The sequence below is a fragment of the Rhinoderma darwinii genome, chromosome 6 (genome assembly GCF_050947455.1).
Source record: "Rhinoderma darwinii isolate aRhiDar2 chromosome 6, aRhiDar2.hap1, whole genome shotgun sequence".
NCBI lineage: Eukaryota > Metazoa > Chordata > Amphibia > Anura > Rhinodermatidae > Rhinoderma > Rhinoderma darwinii.
Window position 1 is genome coordinate 4,511,486 of NC_134692.1, and position 24,570 is coordinate 4,536,055.

The following is a 24,570-nucleotide window of genomic DNA, read 5'->3' on the forward strand; positions in this document are numbered from 1 at the left end:
ATCAGTCTGGAGTCCAGGCAGAGGAGTCGCTTCTTCTGGCCTCGTATTTTGTTCCCAAGGGGCATGTAGCATTCTCCTCAGGGCATGTTCACACTGCTATTTTCTGAACGCCTCCAAACATCTGCCCACTGATTTCAATGGGAAATACGGCGTTCTGTTCCGACGGGGCGTTTTTTTTTTACGCCTTTTTCAAAAAATGGCGCGTAAGAAAGACGCCCCGTAAAAAAGAAGTGCATGTCACTTCTTGAGACGTTTTTGGAGCCGTCGTTCATTGACTCAATAGAAAAACCGCTCCAGAAACGGCCGTAAAAAACGCAGCAAAAAAACGCTAGACGCTTAAAAAACGTCTGAAAATCAGGAGCTGTTTTCGCTTGACACCGCGCACGGACCTATGCAAACCAATGGGGCTATTCAGACGTCTGTGCGTGTTTCCGCTGCGTGACACTCACGGCATGTCCTATTCTAGTCATTGAAGTAAATGGGTGCGTGGAAATCACGGACAGCGCGCGGACGCCTTCCTGTCATTCACGCTCCAGTTGCTAAAGAAATGCTGAGAAAAAAATAAAGAAATAAAAAATGTCCTCCAACACGGACATGAAACACGGACGGCACACGGAGCTGCAACGCAGGAAAAACGGACACGTGTGTGATAATCTCGCCTTAGAGTTTCTTCAGACAAAAAACGCAATTAGTTCTATCGCAAGTTGCTGCAGTTTCGCGGCCGGCTTAGATTGCGAAACCGCGGCAAACCATCATAAAACGATGTACGTTTTTTGCCGTGCGGTTCTAAGCTGTGTGGCGAGGACCGCCCCGTCTGAATACCCTGGATCTTGTATGACGGGACACGAGGCTCCGGAGTAACTTCGGATGAGATATCTGTGACCCGGCTGTCGCTGGCGCTTCGCTCCTTTGTTTCCTTTTTCACTCTACAACTTGTGGTGTTGATTTTAACTTAATTTCGACCACATGAACTGGCGGCGCTCCAGGCGACGGATTTTTATTTCAAATTCCAACGACTTTTCTCACTTAATGCCTCTTCCTATCTGAATAATGAACAAAGTGAAGGAATGGCGAACTGCGGCGGACTTCTAAATCCGTGGAGGATCCTACAAGGAACGCTACGCAAAGTTACCAAAAATGGCGATGTCCATAAATTTGTCGCAGTTTGAAGGTTGTGTGTCCGGTCTCGCCTGTCATGGTGTGCGCCATATTTCTGGCGCAATCAGCTCGTGTTATAAGATTATACGGATTTCGTCATTTGCAGCTACTTCACAATACGTTCATGTCCAGCGCCATTTTCAAGCATTTTGCTGACCGCCATGCTTGTTGTATTCTTTTCTGCATACAAGGGGTTAATCTTTTATTAGGTGGGAGAGCGTTTGGGCCTCATTGAACACGGCGAGAATTTCTAATTAATAGTTCTGGGACGGGGGGAGGGGTGGAATGAAGTTTAATAGGATTTTACTAATAAAATGGAACCTGGTGGACAAGTGCGAGCAGAGAAACGCGGCTCGTAATTACGTACAGGGCGGGGTTTACTGCCGGTCAATTATAGAGTCAAAAAAAGAACTTTATTTCAGGACCCACGAAAAAAAAAAGCGCCTAAATAATAATAATAATACCGTGCAGTGCGGCTGAATACCGTACACTGGATCCTAATGCTGCCATATAGTGCCAATATAATGCCTACACCATACATATAAACTGTATCAAAAACTGCAGCAAACTGCCCTGTGTGAACGTGGCCTTAAAGAGCCTCTAAGTAATCAGCTGCTGAGAGAGGTCGCCCCCTAGTGTCGCAGTGCTGTCATTGATCCAGTGCTGCTCCATTTATCAGCTACTTCCTAGAATACTCGATGCCGTTTATTAAAGGGGTTTTCCACCACCGGACAACTGATTAATTATCCACCGGACAGGTCATCAGTATATGATCGGTGCGAGCCCAACACCCGGACCCCGCCGATGATATGCTGAGGACCTATCCGGTAGTGGTCAACCCCTTTAAGGCCGAGTTCCCACGGGTCGGATACTGCGCAGAGTATCTGACCTGGAAGCCGCAGCACATTCCGTCCCAAAAACCGCAACACATCGTGGTGCGGTTTTTCGAATGGAATTTCCGTTATGGAATTTGCTGGGTAAAAAAAAAAGCCATGTGACGCTGCGATTCCGCCGCAAAAGTGGCAACACTTGGTTTTCTGTTGCGGGTTTTGCGTCCCCGTTGAATTCAATGGGGAAAACCCGCAAAGGAAAATCAAGGAAAACGCAGCATAAAAGTGACATTAAATCCCGCGCCGCAGGTCGTGTTATTAACGTTTACGCTGCGTGGGCATAAATCTCGTCCGCTTTGCTGCTGCTGTAAATGCGTAGAATCCCGTTGGGGAAATGACGCTACGTGGCAACCTGGCCCAAGTGGTTTGGTTGTTTTGATGCTCCCACTGAGGACTATCCCAGCTTTTCCTGTCTCCTGAATGGCAGATTTGGCGAGTTATACAGAAATATGAGGATCGGGGACAAATCACAGCAGAACTAAGCAAATTTGCCATTCAGGGTTCTGGGAAAGCTGGGGAACAAGCCTTCTGCGAGTTGTTGCTGTTCACACTGGATCTGCCGTTCATCCGTCCGGGGATCAATAGCTTCACCTTTACGGCTCCAATACTTTTTCTTATCCAGCTTTCCCAAACTCCTGAATGACAAATATGACCAATACAGTGGCAGGGAATATATCACTGGGCAGATTGCTGAATATGGGAAAGCTGAGTGACAACCGCTGTAATGGCGGCCATATTACCTGTCACCCAGCTTTCCCAGAAACAGATAGAACAGAAATATGTTTGTACGGAAGACGACGAGTTTTGTGGATTTTAGTGGGAAAAGCCTCGTTCTGCCCCTGATTTGTGATGTGATATTTCTGGGGGTCGTTGCGGCCTCATTCGCCGGCACGTTTGTCCCCCTCCCCCGGCAGCCGCAGGTGGCATTGTGCTGATGTGAATGGTGTTTTTGTGTCCAGCACAGGAGGCTATTGATGACGTGATGTCATGCGTGTCGCAGGTGCGCCCTAAGAAAGTCGCCATACATTCACCTCAGCCCCTCGACCTGCGGGAGAGACGAGCCTGTGGCCAATAAAACGCAGTGGATTTTGGACTGAGCCCAAACACAACAAACCTGCCCCATAAAAAATGAAAGTGCTCGGCTTTATTGACGGCGCGGTGCGTAATGTTGTCCCGAGCATCGCCCGCGGCCCCAGCTGGAAGGAGAGCGCCGTCCTCACCGTGTCTGGAGCGGTTACAATCTCCACCTGGAGGAAACTGCAGGCGCAGGGATCAGACCGCGGCCCCGACATCTCCTGCTCACAACTGCAGAGCATTCGCTACAATGTTTATGCCTTTCCCTTCCGCATTCTGATATTTGTATCATCGAAAATGAGAAATTCTCCCCCCATTGAGAATAATATATACCCGGAGGACTGAGGGGTCAAAATAATTTACTCGCTGAATAATGAAGAGTCCCGCAACTTTCTAATTTACTTAGTTTTTAAATTCCTCACTATTTCAAGATTTCTGCTTGCTGTCAGTGAATGGGAACATTCTTGTTTAGATTCAGAGACTAAGGCCTCATGCACATGACCGTTCCCGTAATTACAACCCATAATTACGGGCACGGACGGACGCGGACAGCTGGCCGTTTTTACGAGCCGCGCTCGCATTATAAAGTATAGGAGCACGGTCCGTAAAATAAAAAAATAGGACATGTCCTATTTATTTCGGCAGGTTTCTACGGCACGGTCACCCTCCTGTAGACATACGGGAAGGTGTCCATCGGCCATAGAAATGAATGGGGCGATTTTAAGGTCGTGTGCATGGGGTCTAATACTTATCACAGCTGAGGGTTTGTTACAATTGTATCAGTGTAGACAATCCTCTGTGAGGTAAACCCAATGCTTTGTTACAATGTATCAGTCTGGAGTCCAGGATGATACAATTGTAACAAACAGAAACTTTTTATGATTCAGTGGCACTTAACCCTTTCACTCACAACATTTTAATAACACTCGTTTGTGTCAGGAAGGGTCTTCTGGGGGTCTCCTGTGTGAAAACTGATGTAATGAAGAACTCGCGCTATTTTATCTAATGGCCAGGGAGAGACCTACGCGCCGTGCTGAGGGTGTCTGTGCTCCCTGCAGAACATTGCGGACACACTGGGTGTAATGTCCTGACCTGTGGGATGGAGCTGCAATTCCAGACACAACCATAGACCAGAGTGGCGCTGTTTCTGGATTTCAAAACTCCTCCGAATTCCTAATCTCAGAGAAGTCCTTGAGCTCCTGAAGTGAAATGTTCTGCGGTTTGAAGCTCTTCCGCGCCGTCTCCTCCACCAGACCAAGCACAATCCTTTCACATGTGGCGTCCATTTACACGTTGTGGTTGAGGTGCGGTTAGAACTGCATCGTAAAATCGCATCCGAAAAAAGCAACCGCATAAAAAAAAACACACCAAATTGCTGTAAAAACGCATGAGTTTTTCTGTTGCGATTTTTCGGTGCGGTTCTAATTGTACCACCACCGCAGCGTGTGAACGGACCCTTAGGCTACATGCACACTTTGCCTATTTTGCTGCGGAAAATATGCAGGAAACGGCAAGAAATTAGTAGGAAAAAAGTCGCACCTGAAGTGCGTTTTTTATGCATTTTTCGGGGCGGTTTTTATGTTTTGCTGCGTAAATTGCGGCGTTTTCCTGCTGCGGGTTCTGCTGAGTATTGCAAGCAGAATAGCGAGATAAATCGACATGACGCAGTTTCAAAAATACTGGCAATGTATTACGTCGCAGTTTTGCCGCACGCAAATACGCGTCATGTGAATGGACCCTTAGGTTGCATTTAGATGAGACGTTTTTTGCCACGCGGTAAAAAACGAGTCAAAAACCGCGACAAAATGCACACGGTTTTCGGTTTTTATAGGTCAAACTTGCAAAATAAATGTTCACCTAAAACTGCACAGGCAAAAAAACAATGGGAAATCGCAGAAAAACCGCGTGCGTTTTTCACATGTATTTTTTGCATTTTCCGAATGTGTGAATTGACCTTAAGGGTATTTTCACACGGCCTATTTACGGACGTAATTTGGGCGTTTTACGCCTGGAATTACGTCCGAAAATACGGCTTGAAAGCGTTGACAAACATCTGCCCATTGAAAGCAATGGGCTGTCGTTTGTCTGTTCACATGAGGCGTATATTTACGCGTCGCTGTCAAAAGACGGCTCGTAAATAGACGCCCGCGCCAAAGAAGTGACCTGTCACTTCTTCAGATGTAAATGGAGCCGTTATTCATTGACTCCATGGAAAACCAGCTCCAGTTACGTCCGTAATGGACGCGGCGTTCAAGCGCCTGCACATGCCGTTACGGCTGAAATGACGGGGCTGTTTTCTCCTGGAAACAGCCCCGTAATTTCCGCCGTTACGGACGCTGCCGTGTGAACAGACCCTAAGAAAGAATTCACACCTTCATACTTGTATTTTTTAATTTCTTTTACATTCAGCCCCTCCCCCCATCCAATGCATCATCTTATTGGACCTTGCTGAGGCGACTACAACGCTCACTGTATATCAGGGAATGGTATTTTACGCTATTTCTCTATAAACTTCTGAGCTGGGATTGTGGGTGCGAGAAGCACGACGGAGGTGGGTGGACAGGGCCTGTGTTCTGTCACTGATGAGAGCTGAGGGGTCGTTGCAATGTGTTAGCGACCCTTGTGGCAGCTCGTGCTCTTGAGGTTTCCACTCCATTGTGTTCTCTCTCCTTTATGACTAAACTCAGTCCCGGTCCCAGAATATCCTCGAGAACAGCAAAAATACAATTCTCTAATAGAAGTGATGAAATAATCTCTGGAGATGAATCCGCGATCAGCAATCCGGAAAATGGAGACGCGTCTCCTGCCCGGGGGAAACAAGGGTGACTCCATCGCATTCTTTGTGTCCTTTTAGGGTATGTTCACACACAGAATTTTCAGGCGTATTTCGGGGCGTAAACGCCTTGAAATACGCCTGAAAAATCGGTAGCTGAACGCCTACAGACTTCTGTCCATTGAAATCAATGGGAAAAACAGCGTTATGTTCAGACGGGGCGTTTTTTTACGCCGCTGTTTTAAAAAATAGGTAAAATGTCAGTTCTTGAGCAGTTTTTAATTGCGTCACTAGAAAAACAGCTCCAAAAAAAGTCTAGAAAAGACGCCTAAAAAAACGGCTTCAGCTGTTTTTACTTGTGCGTGTGAACATAGCCTTAAAGAGAAGCGGCGCCAGGCCCCGGGGCTTATCTAGCTACACCTAATAAAGCAACAAGTGCATTTGTCGGAGATGAGCGCGCACATGTTTGGGGACGTCAGGATATACCGCGGCTGTCAGCGATCTTATGTGTATGAGAGAGCGGCAGAAACATCAAATCTGTCTGACTAAATGCCCCCCCCCCCCCCCCCCCCCCTCAACATCAAGAGAAATAGTTTTATTTACTGGTCAGGATCTGGGGAAATATTTGTCATCAATAATTTCAGAGAATTATATGAATATTTATTTTATAAACTGTGACAAAGTTGCCTAATGTCAAGTGAATGGGCCATAGATAAACTGTGGGCGCACACTGCCACCTGGTGGTAGAACTGCAGGATACATTTATTAGATTTATTACATTTAGGCTGTATGCACATGTTGCGTATTAGGTGCAGATTTGTCGCCCGTATTTTCATGCGGATTTCACACTCTGAAGGTTTTTGTTGCAGACATTTATCCAGCTGAAAATCAGTTCCTTTTATCTGAATGAGGTTGTTTCTGCAGCAACTGCAAGAAATTCTGCAAGTTCCAATCCAATGAATTGATTGACTTCATACAATGGCACCTGTGCCACAAGTCAGTTGGTGAAATGTTAGATCTGCCCCGGTCACCTGTAAGTGTTATCATTATTTGCTAGATCTGTGCCGGTCACCTGTGTTAATATTATCCACTAGATTTGCCCTAGTCACCTGTAAGTGTTATTATCTGCTAGATCTGCACTGGTCACCTGTAAACGTTATTATTATCTGCTAGATCTGCCCCGGTCCCTTGTAAGTGCTATTATTAGCTGCTGGAGCATCCCTGGTAACCTGTAAGTGTTATTATTATCTACTAGATGTTATGAAAACAGTACGAGACAGTTGTCCTGCAGCGAGGCAGGGACTCCTAGCGTCGTACATAACTATGATGCTAGGAGCCCGGCTCCCTGCACTGTGTTCGGTCCGGGACTTGCGGCCGAAATACGTCCGTCAACTACGGACGTAATGACCTCGTGTGAACATACCCAAAGTGTTATTATTATCTGCTAGATCTGCCCCGGTCACCTGTACGTGTAATTATTAACTGCTAGATCTGACACGGTTACCTGTAAGTGTTATTATTCTCTGCAAGATCTGCCCCGGTCACCTGTAATTGTTATTATCTGCTAGATCTGCCCCGTTCACCTGTAAGTGTTATTATTATCTGCTAGATCTGCCCCGGTCACCTGTAAGTGTTATTATTATCTGCTAGATCTGCCCTGGTCACCTGTAAGTGTTATTATTATCTACTAGATCTGCCCTGGTCACCTGTTAGTGTTATTATTATCTGCGATATCTACCCTGGTAACCTGTAACTGTTATTATTATCTGCTAGATCTGCCAAGGTCACTTGTAAGTGCTATTATTATTATTAGCTAGATCTGCCCTGGTCACCTGTAAGTGCTATTATTTATCTGCTAGATTTCTTCCGGTAATCTGTAAGTGCTATTATTATCTACTAGATTTCATCCGCTCATCTGTAAGTGCTATTATTATCTGCTAGATCTGCCCCGGTCACCTGTAAGTGTTGTTATTATCTGCTAGATCTGCCCCGGTCACCTGTAAGTGTTATTATTATCTGCAAGATCTGACACGGTCATCTGTAAGTGCTATTATTATCTGCAAGATCTGCCCCGTTCACCTGTAAGTGTTATTATTATCTGCTAGATCTGCCCCGGTCACCTGTAAGTGTTATTATTATCTGCTAGATCTGACACGGTCATCTGTAAGGGCTATTATTATCTGCTAGATCTGACGCGGTCACCTGTAAGTGTTATTATTATCTGCAAGATCTGCCCCGTTCACCTGTAAGTGTTATTATTATCTGCCCCGGTCACCTGTAAGTGTTATTATTATCTGCTAGATCTGACGTGGTCACCTGTAAGTGTTATTATTAGCTGCTAGATTTCTCTGATCACGTGTAAGTGCTATTATTATCTGCAAGATCTGCCCCGTTCACCTGTAAGTGTTTTTATTATCTGCTAGATCTCCCCCGGTCACCTGTAAGTGTTATTATTATCTGCTAGATCTGCCCCGGTCACCTGTAAGTGTTATTATCTGCTAGATCTTCCCCTGTCACCTGTAAGTGTTATTATTATCTGCTAGATCTTGCCCGGTCGCCTGTGTTATTATTATCTGCTAGATCTGCCCCGGTCACCTGTAAGTGTTATTATTATCTGCTAGATCTCTTCCGGTCACTTGTAAGTGCTATTATTTTGAAGAGCAAGCATCGCAGAGTTACAAAAGCTCAGCCAGGAAGTGGTGGACCGTGTAACGCACAGAACAGGGGCCGCCGATTGCTGAAGCATGTGATGTGTAGTAATCGCCTATCCTCTGTTATATCACTCACTGTAGGTATCCACGCTACCTCTGGAAGTGACATTAGAACCAGAACTGTGCGTTCCGAACTTCATGAAATGGGTTTTCATGGTCGCCGAATACAACCCTTTATATAAGGTACCCACTGATATGTTTTCTCTTGCTTTCTTGTCCAGCATTTGGATTGTTGATCAGAGATAAAGGAGCCTGAGCTGCAATACCATGTACAGTCCATGGTCCAGAGTGGCGCTATTTCTAATCTCGTACATTAATTTTTTTTCTAAATGAATATAAACACATCAGCAGCACAAATCTCCCTCCTGTCCTGAAAATGATGAGGAATTGATACACAGAATCTATTAGAAAGTTGCAGAACTTTTCATTATACAACGATTAAGCTTCATTTACATAAAACCAGAGAACCCCTTTAATGGCCACATCAGTTTTGGGTTGAATTCCCCTTTAACACACGCGCAGCTCTAGAGATTTGATACATTTGTGTCTCCTTTTCTTTCAGTTGTTACACTGGGAGGGGGGGGGGGGGGTGGTTGTTGGAAAGACGACAATGGAAAACTATATTTGGAGGAGACCCGCTTCTCTGTGGCGTCACACGCGGCCTGACACCCAGACTGAATAAAGAGCCTTCTGTAATTCGGTAACAATAGGGCGGCGGCGCGACAAGGGGCGATCCTTACCGCGTACACACAGGGTACATGTTTACCGAACGTGGACACTTGTAGTCAATGAGGGCCGCCATGCTTCCGAGGGACCCCTCAATGACTGAACTGTTCTCCTCCTGAATAATGTCCTCGTACACAATACAGGGCGCACGGTCCCACGCTGACGCCGGATTACAGCCTCCAACCACGGGGACTACGACAGAATGACAGCTGACCGGGATCGGGAATGGGGGGATTGTCCGTCCCTGGAGCCAGTTATAATTATAATACAAAAGCCAGAAAATATAGAAATATAATTCACTGTCCAAGTAGAGTAATCATGTGACCACATAGCGGTGGGGGCGGGGAGGGGCCGTATAGCTGTAATGTTAATTACATTTAATTTCATGAAATCTTCAGTCCTTGAATCGCGGTTTCCGTTTGTGTCAGTTTGGGTTCCCTTCAAGCGTTCCCCTAATGGAGAGCTCCGATGGTACCCAAGAACGGAGCCCTGACGCAGATGTGAACGAAGCCGAAGACGTTCTGATCAAACTTTCATGATTATATCTATTACTATATTCAGCCTCTCCCCAGACTGATATGGCTGATAACAGGGAGCAATAGATTGTATTCAGCTGGTCTACAGTCATCCTCTCCCCAGACTGATATGGCTGATAACAGGGAGCAATAGATTGTATTCAGCTGGTCTACAGTCATCCTCTCCCCAGACTGATATGGCTGATAACAGGGAGCAATAGATTGTATTCAGCTGGTCTACAGTCATCCTCTCCCCAGACTGATATGGCTGATAACAGGGAGCAATAGATTGTATTCAGCTGGTCTACAGTCATCCTCTCCCCAGACTGATATGGCTGATAACTGGGAATACTGTATTATGCATTTGATTTGGATGTGCCCTTTAATAAATATGATGCGATGTTTCGAGCAGACGGTTTCTCATCGTTTCGGGTCTCAGAGCTTTGAATCCGGTTGCGATTATTTATATAAAACGTTGGTTCTTAATTTTTGACCTTTCTCTCACTTTATTTCAATTAAAATTCCAAAGAGAGCAAACGACTGACAACCGATATTCCCAAGTCACCGCCACACCGTCCGCACTGCGACCTCTTATCCCCGGTCCCTTTCATGTTCCGGTGGTAAATGAGGCGCAGTAAGCTGGCGATTATTCCAGGTTTATGGCGCTGCCCTCGAGATCTTTAGTAAAACAAATATTTATCCCATTTTCCAGTGGATTATGGGGCAGATGTCGCCTGGAGGCTACAGGCCAGACCTCAGCAAGACAATACGGCCGTCTGTTATACACGAGATAGAGAAGGGCGGCAGATAACAGCGATCAAAGGCTAAAAACACCCTCTATGGAGATCAAAGAGCCGCCTGGTACCGAGGGGCCCGGGACTCACCAACAATCCTCACACAGGAGGCAAAAGGCAATACCGGATTTATCATAGTAACCAAGATTTACAGCTAAAACATCAGAGCCAAAGATAATAAGGGGCCCCAGGCATAAGGGCCCCAACATGGAATAGTTCACATGTTTTATTAAGGACTGATGTTTCAGATACAAAGAATATATTAGGTACCGTGACCTGATATATATATAATAGTTTCCATAAAGAATTAATATCCATAAAGAGTGGAGTCGCTGTGTACATACATGACATTACTTATCCTGAGTTACATCCTGTATTATACTCCAGAGCTGCACTCACTATTCTGCTGGTGGAGTCACTGTGTACATACATTACTTATCCTGTACTGATCCTGAGTTATATCCTGTATTATACTCCAGAGCTGCACTCACTATTCTGCTGATGGAGTCACTGTGTACATACATTACTTATCCTGTACTGATCCTGAGTTACATCCTGTATTATACTCCAGAGCTGCACTCACTATTCTGCTGGTGGAGTCTCTGTGTACATACATGACATTACTTATCCTGTACTGATCCTGAGTTATATCCTGTATTATACTCCAGAGCTGCACTCACTATTCTGCTGGTGGAGTCACTGTGTACATACATTACATTACTTATCCTGTACTGATCCTGAGTTACATCCTGTATTATACTCCAGAGCTGCACTCACTATTCTGCTGGTGGAGTCACTGTGCACATACATTACATTACTTATCCTGTACTGATCCTGAGTTATATCCTGTATTATACTCCAGAGCTGCACTCACTATTCTGCTGGTGGAGTCTCTGTGTACATACATGACATTACTTATCCTGTACTGATCCTGAGTTATATCCTGTATTATACTCCAGAGCTGCACTCACTATTCTGCTGGTGGAGTCACTGTGTACATACATTACATTACTTATCCTGTACTGATCCTGAGTTACATCCAGCCTCAAGATGGGTCATGACGCTTCTTTTTACCACGACACGTTTTTTTTACTCGCGGTAAAAAAACGCGTCCAACTCCCATTGAAATCAATGGGAGGCATTTTCAGGCGGTTTTTGAGCAGTTTTTTGGCGCGGTTTCCGCGTCAAAAAACTTTGCAAAAAACTCTGTGTGAACAGGGCCTTAGGGTATGTGCACACGAGAACTGGCTTTTACGTCTGACAAGACAGACTGTTTTCAGACGTAAAAGCTCCTCCTCGCATTATGCGAGGCGTCTTTGACGCCCGTAATCTTGAGCTGTTCTTCATAGACTTCAATGAAAAACAGCTCAAATTACGTTTCAAAGAAGTGTCCTGCATATAATGTATATAAGTGTCCCGCATATAATGTATATAAGTGTCCTGCATATAATGTATATAAGTGCCCTGCATATAATGTATATAAGTGTCCCGCATATAATGTATATAAGTGTCCCGCATATAATGTATATAAGTGTCCCGCATATAATGTATATAAGTGTCCCGCATATAATGTATATAAGTGTCCCGCATATAATGTATATAAGTGTCCTGCATATAATGTATAGAAGTGTCCCGCATATAATGTATATAAGTGTCCTGCATATAATGTATATAAGTGTCCCACATATAATGTATATAAGTGTCCCGCATATAATGTATATAAGTGTCCCGCATATAATGTATATAAGTGTTCTGCATATAATGTATATAAGTGTCCCGCATATAATGTATATAAGTGTCCCGCATATAATGTATATAAGTGTCCCGCATATAATGTATATAAGTGTCCCGCATATAATGTATATAAGTGTCCCGCATATAATGTATATAAGTGTCCTGCATATAATGTATATAAGTGCCCTGCATATAATGTATATAAGTGTCCCGCATATAATGTATATAAGTGTCCCGCATATAATGTATATAAGTGTCCCGCATATAATGTATATAAGTGTCCCGCATATAATGTATATAAGTGTCCCGCATATAATGTATATAAGTGTCCTGCATATAATGTATAGAAGTGTCCCGCATATAATGTATATAAGTGTCCTGCATATAATGTATATAAGTGTCCCACATATAATGTATATAAGTGTCCCGCATATAATGTATATAAGTGTCCCGCATATAATGTATATAAGTGTTCTGCATATAATGTATATAAGTGTCCCGCATATAATGTATATAAGTGTCCCGCATATAATGTATATAAGTGTCCCGCATATAATGTATATAAGTGTCCTGCATATAATGTATATAAGTGTCCTGCATATAATGTATATAAGTGTCCCGCATATAATGTATATAAGTGTCCTGCATATAATGTATATAAGTGTCCCACATATAATGTATATAAGTGTCCCGCATATAATGTATATAAGTGTCCCGCATATAATGTATATAAGTGTCCCGCATATAATGTATATAAGTGTCCCGCATATAATGTATATAAGTGTTCTGCATATAATGTATATAAGTGTCCTGCATATAATGTATATAAGTGTCCTGCATATAATGTATATAAGTGTCCTGCATATAATGTATATAAGTGTCCCGCATATAATGTATATAAGTGTCCCGCATATAATGTATATAAGTGTCCCGCATATAATGTATATAAGTGTCCCGCATATAATGTATATAAGTGTCCCGCATATAATGTATATAAGTGTCCCGCATATAATGTATATAAGTGTCCCGCATATAATGTATATAAGTGTCCCGCATATAATGTATATAAGTGTCCCGCATATAATGTATATAAGTGCCCCGCATATAATGTATATAAGTGTCCCGCATATAATGTATATAAGTGTCCCGCATATAATGTATATAAGTGTCCCGCATATAATGTATATAAGTGTCCCGCATATAATGTATAGAAGTGTCCCGCATATAATGTATATAAGTGTCCCGCATATAATGTATAGAAGTGTCCCGCATATAATGTATATAAGTGTTCTGCATATAATGTATATAAGTGTCCTGCATATAATGTATATAAGTGTCCTGCATATAATGTATATAAGTGTCCCGCATATAATGTATATAAGTGTCCCGCATATAATGTATAGACGTGTCCCGCATATAATGTATATAAGTGTCCCGCATATAATGTATATAAGTGTCCCGCATATAATGTATATAAGTGTCCCGCATATAATGTATATAAGTGTCCTGCATATAATGTATATAAGTGTCCCGCATATAATGTATATAAGTGTCCTGCATATAATGTATATAAGTGTCCTGCATATAATGTATATAAGTGTCCCGCATATAATGTATATAAGTGTCCCGCATATAATGTATATAAGTGTCCCGCATATAATGTATATAAGTGTCCCGCATATAATGTATATAAGTGTCCTGCATATAATGTATATAAGTGTCCTGCATATAATGTATATAAGTGTCCCGCATATAATGTATATAAGTGTCCTGCATATAATGTATATAAGTGTCCCGCATATAATGTATATAAGTGTCCCGCATATACTGTATATAAGTGTCCCGCATATAATGTATATAAGTGTCCCGCATATAATGTATATAAGTGTCCCGCATATAATGTATATAAGTGTCCCGCATATAATGTATATAAGTGTCCCGCATATAATGTATATAAGTGTCCCGCATATAATGTATAGAAGTGTCCCGCATATAATGTATATAAGTGTTCTGCATATAATGTATATAAGTGTCCTGCATATAATGTATATAAGTGTCCTGCATATAATGTATATAAGTGTCCCGCATATAATGTATATAAGTGTCCCGCATATAATGTATATAAGTGTCCTGCATATAATGTATATAAGTGTCCCGCATATAATGTATATAAGTGTCCTGCATATAATGTATATAAGTGTCCTGCATATAATGTATATAAGTGCCCCGCATATAATGTATATAAGTGTCCCGCATATAATGTATATAAGTGTCCTGCATATAATGTATATAAGTGTCCCGCATATAATGTATATAAGTGTCCCGCATATAATGTATATAAGTGTCCTGCATATAATGTATATAAGTGTCCCGCATATAATGTATATAAGTGTCCTGCATATAATGTATATAAGTGTCCTGCATATAATGTATATAAGTGTCCCGCATATAATGTATATAAGTGTCCCGCATATAATGTATATAAGTGTCCTGCATATAATGTATAGAAGTGTCCCGCATATAATGTATATAAGTGTCCCGCATATAATGTATAGAAGTGTCCCGCATGTAATGTATATAAGTGTCCCGCATATAATGTATATAAGTGTCCTGCATATAATGTATATAAGTGTCCTGCATATAATGTATATAAGTGTCCCGCATATAATGTATAGAAGTGTCCCGCATATAATGTATATAAGTGTCCCGCATATAATGTATATAAGTGTCCCGCATATAATGTATATAAGTGTCCTGCATATAATGTATATAAGTGTCCTGCATATAATGTATATAAGTGTCCTGCATATAATGTATAGAAGTGTCCTGCATATAATGTATAGAAGTGTCCCGCATATAATGTATAGAAGTGTCCCGCATATAATGTATAGAAGTGTCCCGCATATAATGTATATAAGTGTCCCACATATAATGTATATAAGTGTCCCGCATATAATGTATATGTGTCCTGCATATAATGTATATAAGTGTCCCGCATATAATGTATATAAGTGTCCCGCATATAATGTATATAAGTGTCCCGCATATAATGTATATAAGTGTCCCGCATATAATGTATATAAGTGTCCCGCATATAATGTATATAAGTGTCCCGCATATAATGTATATAAGTGTCCCGCATATAATGTATATAAGTGTCCCGCATATAATGTATATAAGTGTCCCGCATATAATGTATAGATGCGTCCCGCATATAATGTATAGAAGTGTCCCGCATATAATGTATAGAAGCGTCCCGCATGTAATGTATATAAGTGTCCTGCATATAATGTATATAAGTGTCCCGCATATAATGTATATAAGTGTCCCGCATATAATGTATATAAGTGTCCTGCATATAATGTATATAAGTGTCCCGCATATAATGTATATAAGTGTCCCGCATATACTGTATATAAGTGTCCCGCATATAATGTATATAAGTGTCCCGCATATAATGTATATAAGTGTCCCGCATATAATGTATATAAGTGTCCCGCATATAATGTATATAAGTGTCCCGCATATAATGTATATAAGTGTCCCGCATATAATGTATATAAGTGTCCCGCATATAATGTATAGAAGTGTCCCGCATATAATGTATATAAGTGTTCTGCATATAATGTATATAAGTGTCCTGCATATAATGTATATAAGTGTCCTGCATATAATGTATATAAGTGTCCCGCATATAATGTATATAAGTGTCCCGCATATAATGTATAGACGTGTCCCGCATATAATGTATATAAGTGTCCCGCATATAATGTATATAAGTGTCCCGCATATAATGTATATAAGTGTCCCGCATATAATGTATATAAGTGTCCTGCATATAATGTATATAAGTGTCCCGCATATAATGTATATAAGTGTCCTGCATATAATGTATATAAGTGTCCTGCATATAATGTATATAAGTGTCCCGCATATAATGTATATAAGTGTCCCGCATATAATGTATATAAGTGTCCCGCATATAATGTATATAAGTGTCCCGCATATAATGTATATAAGTGTCCTGCATATAATGTATATAAGTGTCCCGCATATAATGTATATAAGTGTCCCGCATATAATGTATATAAGTGTCCTGCATATAATGTATATAAGTGTCCCGCATATAATGTATATAAGTGTCCCGCATATACTGTATATAAGTGTCCCGCATATAATGTATATAAGTGTCCCGCATATAATGTATATAAGTGTCCCGCATATAATGTATATAAGTGTCCCGCATATAATGTATATAAGTGTCCCGCATATAATGTATATAAGTGTCCCGCATATAATGTATAGAAGTGTCCCGCATATAATGTATATAAGTGTTCTGCATATAATGTATATAAGTGTCCTGCATATAATGTATATAAGTGTCCTGCATATAATGTATATAAGTGTCCCGCATATAATGTATATAAGTGTCCCGCATATAATGTATATAAGTGTCCTGCATATAATGTATATAAGTGTCCCGCATATAATGTATATAAGTGTCCTGCATATAATGTATATAAGTGTCCTGCATATAATGTATATAAGTGCCCTGCATATAATGTATATAAGTGTCCCGCATATAATGTATATAAGTGTCCTGCATATAATGTATATAAGTGTCCCGCATATAATGTATATAAGTGTCCCGCATATAATGTATATAAGTGTCCTGCATATAATGTATATAAGTGTCCCGCATATAATGTATATAAGTGTCCTGCATATAATGTATAGAAGTGTCCTGCATATAATGTATATAAGTGTCCCGCATATAATGTATATAAGTGTCCCGCATATAATGTATATAAGTGTCCCGCATATAATGTATAGAAGTGTCCCGCATATAATGTATATAAGTGTCCTGCATATAATGTATATAAGTGTCCTGCATATAATGTATATAAGTGTCCCGCATATAATGTATATAAGTGTCCTGCATATAATGTATATAAGTGTCCCGCATGTAATGTATATAAGTGTCCCGCATATAATGTATATAAGTGTCCCGCATATAATGTATATAAGTGTCCCGCATATAATGTATATAAGTGTCCCGCATGTAATGTATATAAGTGTCCTGCATATAATGTATATAAGTGTCCCGCATATAATGTATATAAGTGTCCCGCATGTAATGTATATAAGTGTCCTGCATATAATGTATATAAGTGTCCCGCATATAATGTATATAAGTGTCCCGCATATAATGTATATAAGTGTCCCGCATGTAATGTATATAAGTGTCCCGCATATAATGTATATAAGTGTCCTGCATATAATGTATATAAGTGTCCCGCATATAATGTATATAAGTGTCCCGCATATAATGTATATAAGTGTCCTGCATGTAATGTATATAAGTGTCCCGCATATAATGTATATAAGTGTCCCGCATATAATGTATATAAGTGTCCCGCATATAATGTATATAAGTGTCCCGCATATAATGTATATAAGTGTCCCGCATATAATGTATATAAGTGTCCTGCATGTAATGTATATAAGTGTCCCGCATATAATGTATATAAGTGTCCCGCATATAATGTATATAAGTGTCCCGCATATAATGTATATAAGTGTCCCGCATGTAATGTATATAAGTGTCCTGCATGTAATGTATATAAGTGTCCCGCATATAATGTATATAAGTGTCCTGCATATAATGTATATAAGTGTCCCGCATATAATGTATATAAGTGTCCTGCATATAATGTATATAAGTGTCCCGCATGTAATGTATATAAGTGTCCCGCATATAATGTATATAAGTGTCCCGCATATAATGTATATAAGTGTCCCGCATATAATGTATATAAGTGTCCCGCATGTAATGTATATAAGTGTCCTGCATATAATGTATATAAGTGTCCCGCATGTAATGTATATAAGTGTCCTGCATATAATGTATATAAGTGTCCCGCATATAATGTATATAAGTGTCCCGCATGTAATGTATATAAGTGTCCTGCATATAATGTATATAAGTGTCCCGCATATAATGTATATAAGTGTCCCGCATATAATGTATATAAGTGTCCCGCATGTAATGTATATAAGTGTCCCGCATATAATGTATATAAGTGTCCTGCATATAATGTATATAAGTGTCCCGCATGTAATGTATATAAGTGTCCCGCATATAATGTATATAAGTGTCCCGCATATAATGTATATAAGTGTCCCGCATATAATGTATATAAGTGTCCTGCATATAATGTATATAAGTGTCCGGCATATAATGTATATAAGTGTCCCGCATATAATGTATATAAGTGTCCCGCATATAATGTATATAAGTGTCCTGCATATAATGTATATAAGTGTCCCGCATATAATGTATACAAGTGTCCCGCATATAATGTATATAAGTGTCCCGCATATAATGTATATAAGTGTCCTGCATATAATGTATATAAGTGTCCCGCATATAATGTATATAAGTGTCCGGCATATAATGTATACAAGTGTCCCGCATATAATGTATATAAGTGTCCCGCATATAATGTATATAAGTGTCCCGCATATAATGTATATAAGTGTCCTGCATATAATGTATATAAGTGTCCCGCATATAATGTATATAAGTGTCCGGCATATAATGTATACAAGTGTCCCGCATATAATGTATATAAGTGTCCTGCATATAATGTATATAAGTGTCCCGCATATAATGTATACAAGTGTCCCGCATATAATGTATATAAGTGTCCCGCATATAATGTATATAAGTGTCCTGCATATAATGTATATAAGTGTCCCGCATATAATGTATATAAGTGTCCGGCATATAATGTATACAAGTGTCCCGCATATAATGTATATAAGTGTCCCGCATATAATGTATATAAGTGTCCCGCATATAATGTATACAAGTGTCCCGCATATAATGTATATAAGTGTCCCGCATATAATGTATATAAGTGTCCCGCATATAATGTATATAAGTGTCCTGCATATAATGTATATAAGTGTCCCGCATATAATGTATACAAGTGTCCCGCATATAATGTATATAAGTGTCCCGCATATAATGTATATAAGTGTCCCGCATATAATGTATATAAGTGTCCCGCATATAATGTATATAAGTGTCCTGCACTTCTTTTGACGAGGCTGTATTTTTACGCGTCGTCGTTTGACAGCTGTCAAACGACGACGCGTAAATGACAGGTCGTCTGCACAGTACGTCGGCAAACCCATTGAAATGAATGGGCAGATGTTTGCCAACGTATTGGAGCCGTATTTTCAGGCGTAAATCGAGGCATAATATGCCTCGTTTACGCCTGAAAATAGGTCGTGTGAACCCAGCCTAAAAATAAAAACGTTTCCACTGATTTGGACGGACTTTGGTTAGAGAAGATTATATATGTAAACTCCTGACCTGTCACTAGAGGACGCTGTGCAACAGATTATCAGACCAGCACCTGATCCTGATCTCTCTGAAGCTGCAGAACACATGACATCATCAGTTTCTCCTAATGAAGGGGTTACATAAAGAGAGAAGCCATGACTGGTAGGGTATGTTCACACGGCCAAATTTCAGACGTATACGAGGCGTATTTTGCCTCGTTTTACGTCTGGAAATACGTCTCAAATACGTCGTCAAACATCTGCCCATTACTTTCTATGGGTATAACGCTGTATTGTCCACACGACGCGTAATTTTACGCGTCGTACGGCAATTACGACGCGTAAAATTACGCCTCGTAAAAAGAAGTCCAGGACCCTTCTTTGGACGTTTTTGGAGCTGTTTTCTCACAGACTCCAATGAAAACAGCTCCAAAAACGGACGTAAAAAACGCCGCGAAAACGGCGTGAAAACGCAGCGAAAAATGCGAGTTGGTCAAAAAACGTCTGAAAAGCAGGGTCTGTTTTCCCTTGAAAACAGCTCTGGATTTTCAGACGTTTTTGTTGACTACGTGTGAACATACCCGTACATGCGACCCATCACCCCTGTTACTCACCTGCAGTATTATTGAGTATCCAAAATAATCCTGTTTCTAACCAATAACACGAATAAGTCATTACCTGATGAGTATAAAGGGAGCTCCACCCTGTATAAAGGGAGCTCCACCCAGACTCCATTACCCCGCGCTGTAACTGTTGCTTATATTTGGTTCCTGAGGCGCCACTTATAGTTGTGCTGCTATAGTAATGAAATCACCCACTAATTATACTGAGGTAACCGCCACTTATTAACAGGCAGGCACTCTCATGTTCATGAAAATGACTGGTTGTCACTGCCCCGCCCCCTTCACTAGAATTCCCAGCAGATCTTGACCACTCTGTTAATATCCAGCAGTGCGGGCAGAAGAACATGTCCACAGCAGCCTGTATTCTGCAGGTGGAGTTCAAACAACAACAGGGGTGTCCACTTCAATCACAGGTATAGCAATCCGCAGAATTGGCCTCCCCCAAATGAGAGCTTTGCCTAATGTTCTACTTTATTTATTTCAGTAAATATTTTATCAAAAAGTTAATGTCCACTATAATTTAATGGCATATTTTTATATGGGACGGTGCTCCATTTTCCATGTACGGATCTCAAAACGCTTTACACCAGAGGTGGGGAACCTTTTTTCTGTCAAGGGCCATTTGGATATTTATAACATCATTCGCTGCCATACAAAATGATCAACTTAAAAATGACCCTGCTGTACAACAAACAATTAACTCCCCCCTAAAGTGATGTCTGGAGCTGCTTCCCTGCGGTGCGGCGCGTGATCTTCGCCAGTATTGATGATGATGATGATGATGTTGGTCAGTCTGGAGCTGCTTCCCTGCGGTGCGGCGCATGATGTTCGCCAGTATTGATGATGATGATGATGATGATGATGTTGGTCGGTCTGGAGCTGCTTCCCTGCGGTGCGGCGCATGATGTTCGCCAGTATTGATGATGATGATGATGTTGGTCGGTCTGGAGCTGCTTCCCTGCGGTGCGGCGCGTGATGTTCGCCAGTATTGATGATGATGATGATGATGTTGGTCGGTCTGGAGCTGCTTCCCTGCGGTGCGGCGCATGATGTTCGCCAGTATTGATGATGATGATGATGATGATGTTGGTCGGTCTGGAGCTGCTTCCCTGCGGTGCGGCGCATGATGTTCGCCAGTATTGATGATGATGATGATGATGATGTTGGTCGGTCTGGATCTGCTTCCCTGCGGTGCGGCGCATGATGTTCGCCAGTATTGATGATGATGATGATGATGATGTTGGTCGGTCTGGATCTGCTTCCCTGCGGTGCGGCGCATGATGTTCGCCAGTATTGATGATGATGATGATGATGATGTTGGTCAGTCTGGAGCTGCTTCCCTGCGGTGCGGCGCGTGATGTTCGCCAGTATTGATGATGATGATGATGATGATGATGTTGGTCAGTCTGGAGCTGCTTCTCTGCAGCGCGTGATGTTCTCCGGTATTGATGATGATGATTTTGGTCGGTCTGGAGCTGCTTCTCTGCAGCGCGGCGCGTGATGTTCTCCGGTATTGATGATGATGATTTTGGTCGGTCTGGAGCTGCTTCTCTGCGGTGCAGCGTTCGATGTTCGCCGGTATTGATGATGTTGCGTCGGTCAGTCTGGAGCGCAGTCGTCTCTTTGGTAAGTTTTGAAAAGAACTCGCTGCAGTAAGTTATTCCCACTTACTTAAGGTGGTGTCCCCATCAGGGACATTTATGACATATTCACAGGATATGTGATAAATGTCAGATAGATGCAGGTCCCACCTCTGGGACCCGCACCTATCTCTACAATGGGGCCCCCTAAACCCCGGTCTACCTCTCTGTGTTCCTGCTGATTTCTGACCATGAAGAAGAAAACAGCGTAGCTCGGCGGCAGCGGCGGTCAGAGTAAGGTTGGGGTGTGCTGTGACAGGAGTGGACCAGTCCTGTCACCTGACCTCACGTCACTGATTTAGGTCAGGTGACCGGACTGGTCCACTCTTGGGCCGGCACACACCGACCATACTCTGACCGCCAAGTGATGGAGCCAAGTAGCGAATGACACAGTCCGAGTGATGTCGGGCCGGACCAAATGATCCCGCGGGCTGTATAAGGCAGGCGTTCCCCACCCCTGCTTTACACAGTCATAAAGTTACTTGATAACATTCTGCTACCTGAAGCCACCACTAGGGGGAGCTCATTACATACAGATATATACAGCTCCCATAGAGTTACATGATAACATTCTGCTGCCTGCAGCCACCACTAGTGGGAACTCAATACATACAGATATAAACAGCTCACATAGAGTAACATGATAACATTCTGCTGCCTGCAGCCACCACTAGGGGGAGCTCACTACATACAGATATAAACAGCTCACATAGAGTAACATGATAACATTCTGCTGCCTGCAGCCACCACTAGTGGGAACTCAATACATACAGATATAAACAGCTCACATAGAGTAACATGATAACATTCTGCTGCCTGCAGCCACCACTAGGGGGAGCTCACTACATACAGATACATACAGCTCCCATAGAGTTATATGATAACATTTTGCTGCCTGCAGTCACCACTAGGGGGAGCTCACTACACACAATATATACAGCTCCCGTAGAGTTACATGATAACATTCTGCTCCCTGCAGTCACAACTAGTGTGAGCTCACTACATACAGATATATACAGCTCCCATAGAGTTACATGATAACATTCTGCTGCCTGCAGTCACCACTAGGGGGAGCTCACTACATACTGATATATACAGCTCCCATAGAGTTATATGATAAAATTTTGCTGCCTGCAGCCACCACTAGGGGGAGCTCACTACATACAGATATATACAGCTCTCATAGAGTTACATAATAACATTCTGCTGCCTGCAGTCACCACTAGGGGGAGCTCACTACATACAGATATATACAGCTCCCATAGAGTTACATGATAACATGTTGCTGCCTGCAGTCACCACTAGGGGGAGCTCACTACATACAGATATATACAGCTCCCATAGAGTTACATGATAACATTCTGCTGCCTGCAGCCACCACTAGCGGGAGCTCACTACATACAGATATATACAGCTCCCATAGAGTTACATGATAACATTTTGCTGCCTGCAGTCACCGCTAGGGGGAGCTCACTACATACAGATATATACAGCTCCCATAGAGTTACATGATAACATTCTGCTCCCTGCAGTCACCACTAGTGTGAGCTCACTACATACAGATACATACAGCTCCCATAGAGTTACATGATAACATTCTGCTCCCTGCAGTCACCACTAGTGTGAGCTCACTACATACAGATATATACAGCTCCCATAGAGTTACATGATAACATTTTGCTGCCTGCAGCTGCCACTAGGGTACTGCTAAACGGTATTACTGGTGCATTGCAAGATGAAAATATTTTATTTATACAGGTGAAGCTTCCACCAGTTTACATTTGATTTTAAGCAGAGAGTGCCCGCGCCATTGTGTAGTATAAAGGTTTTAAAAGTGCAGTAAAGAAATGCTGTAGTCGCTGTTTAATAATTACCACTACCAAATTGACCTTGCACCTCAGCCTGTGATAGAGGGAAAGCCTGTCTACAAAAAAAATCAGACTACCCCACCCAGTGAGAGAGCGTGGAAATATGTTGGCACACCTTTACCAAACTATCATAGAATTTGATTTTGGATGTTACTTCCAGAGCTCGAGTAAAAATGATCAGTCTGTAGGGATGAGCTGGAGCTTATGGGACGTAATACAGATCTTATATCAGATTATTATTATTATTATTATTATTATTATTATTATTAAATTTTACTTTTAAGTCCAGATGTGGGAAACAGGTGGATTTCTTTCTTGTGCCTCTTTCTATCACCACTAGGGGGCAGTGCGGTTCTTTGGCAAATTACAGGGAAATTCCATGCAGAACTTAAAATATTCAAGAAGCCATAAAAGAAAGTGGACAGGAGGAGAATGGTCTTGTGTCTGTTTCAGCCGCGTGACTTTGGGAAAAGAGATTTGTTGTATTAGGAAATAATCTGCAAAACTCAATAGAAGATAAACGTTGTAATGTTGGGATTTATTGGTGAAAACCTCCTTAGAATTTATAATTACTATGTAAAAAGGAAATACGCCTGATACAAATGGAGGATGAGAGTTTGCAAATTTAGCAAGTTTCAGATTTGCAGGTCCCTGTTCTGATTTCTGGGGGAAAGATCCTGTATCCACATTGACATTATGAGAAGTCTTGGA

General features: G+C 41.6%; 1 protein-coding gene across 1 annotated transcript in view; it reads right to left on the reverse strand.

Annotated features, from left to right (window-relative positions):
- Positions 1–24,301, reverse strand: part of GLI2 (GLI family zinc finger 2) — a 192,321-nt gene extending 168,020 nt beyond the window's left edge. The window contains exon 1 of the mRNA XM_075829056.1: positions 24,137–24,301. The gene's annotated coding sequence lies outside the window, so the exon portion shown is untranslated. The remainder of the gene's footprint in view (positions 1–24,136) is intronic.
- Positions 24,302–24,570: the final 269 nt, after the last annotated feature.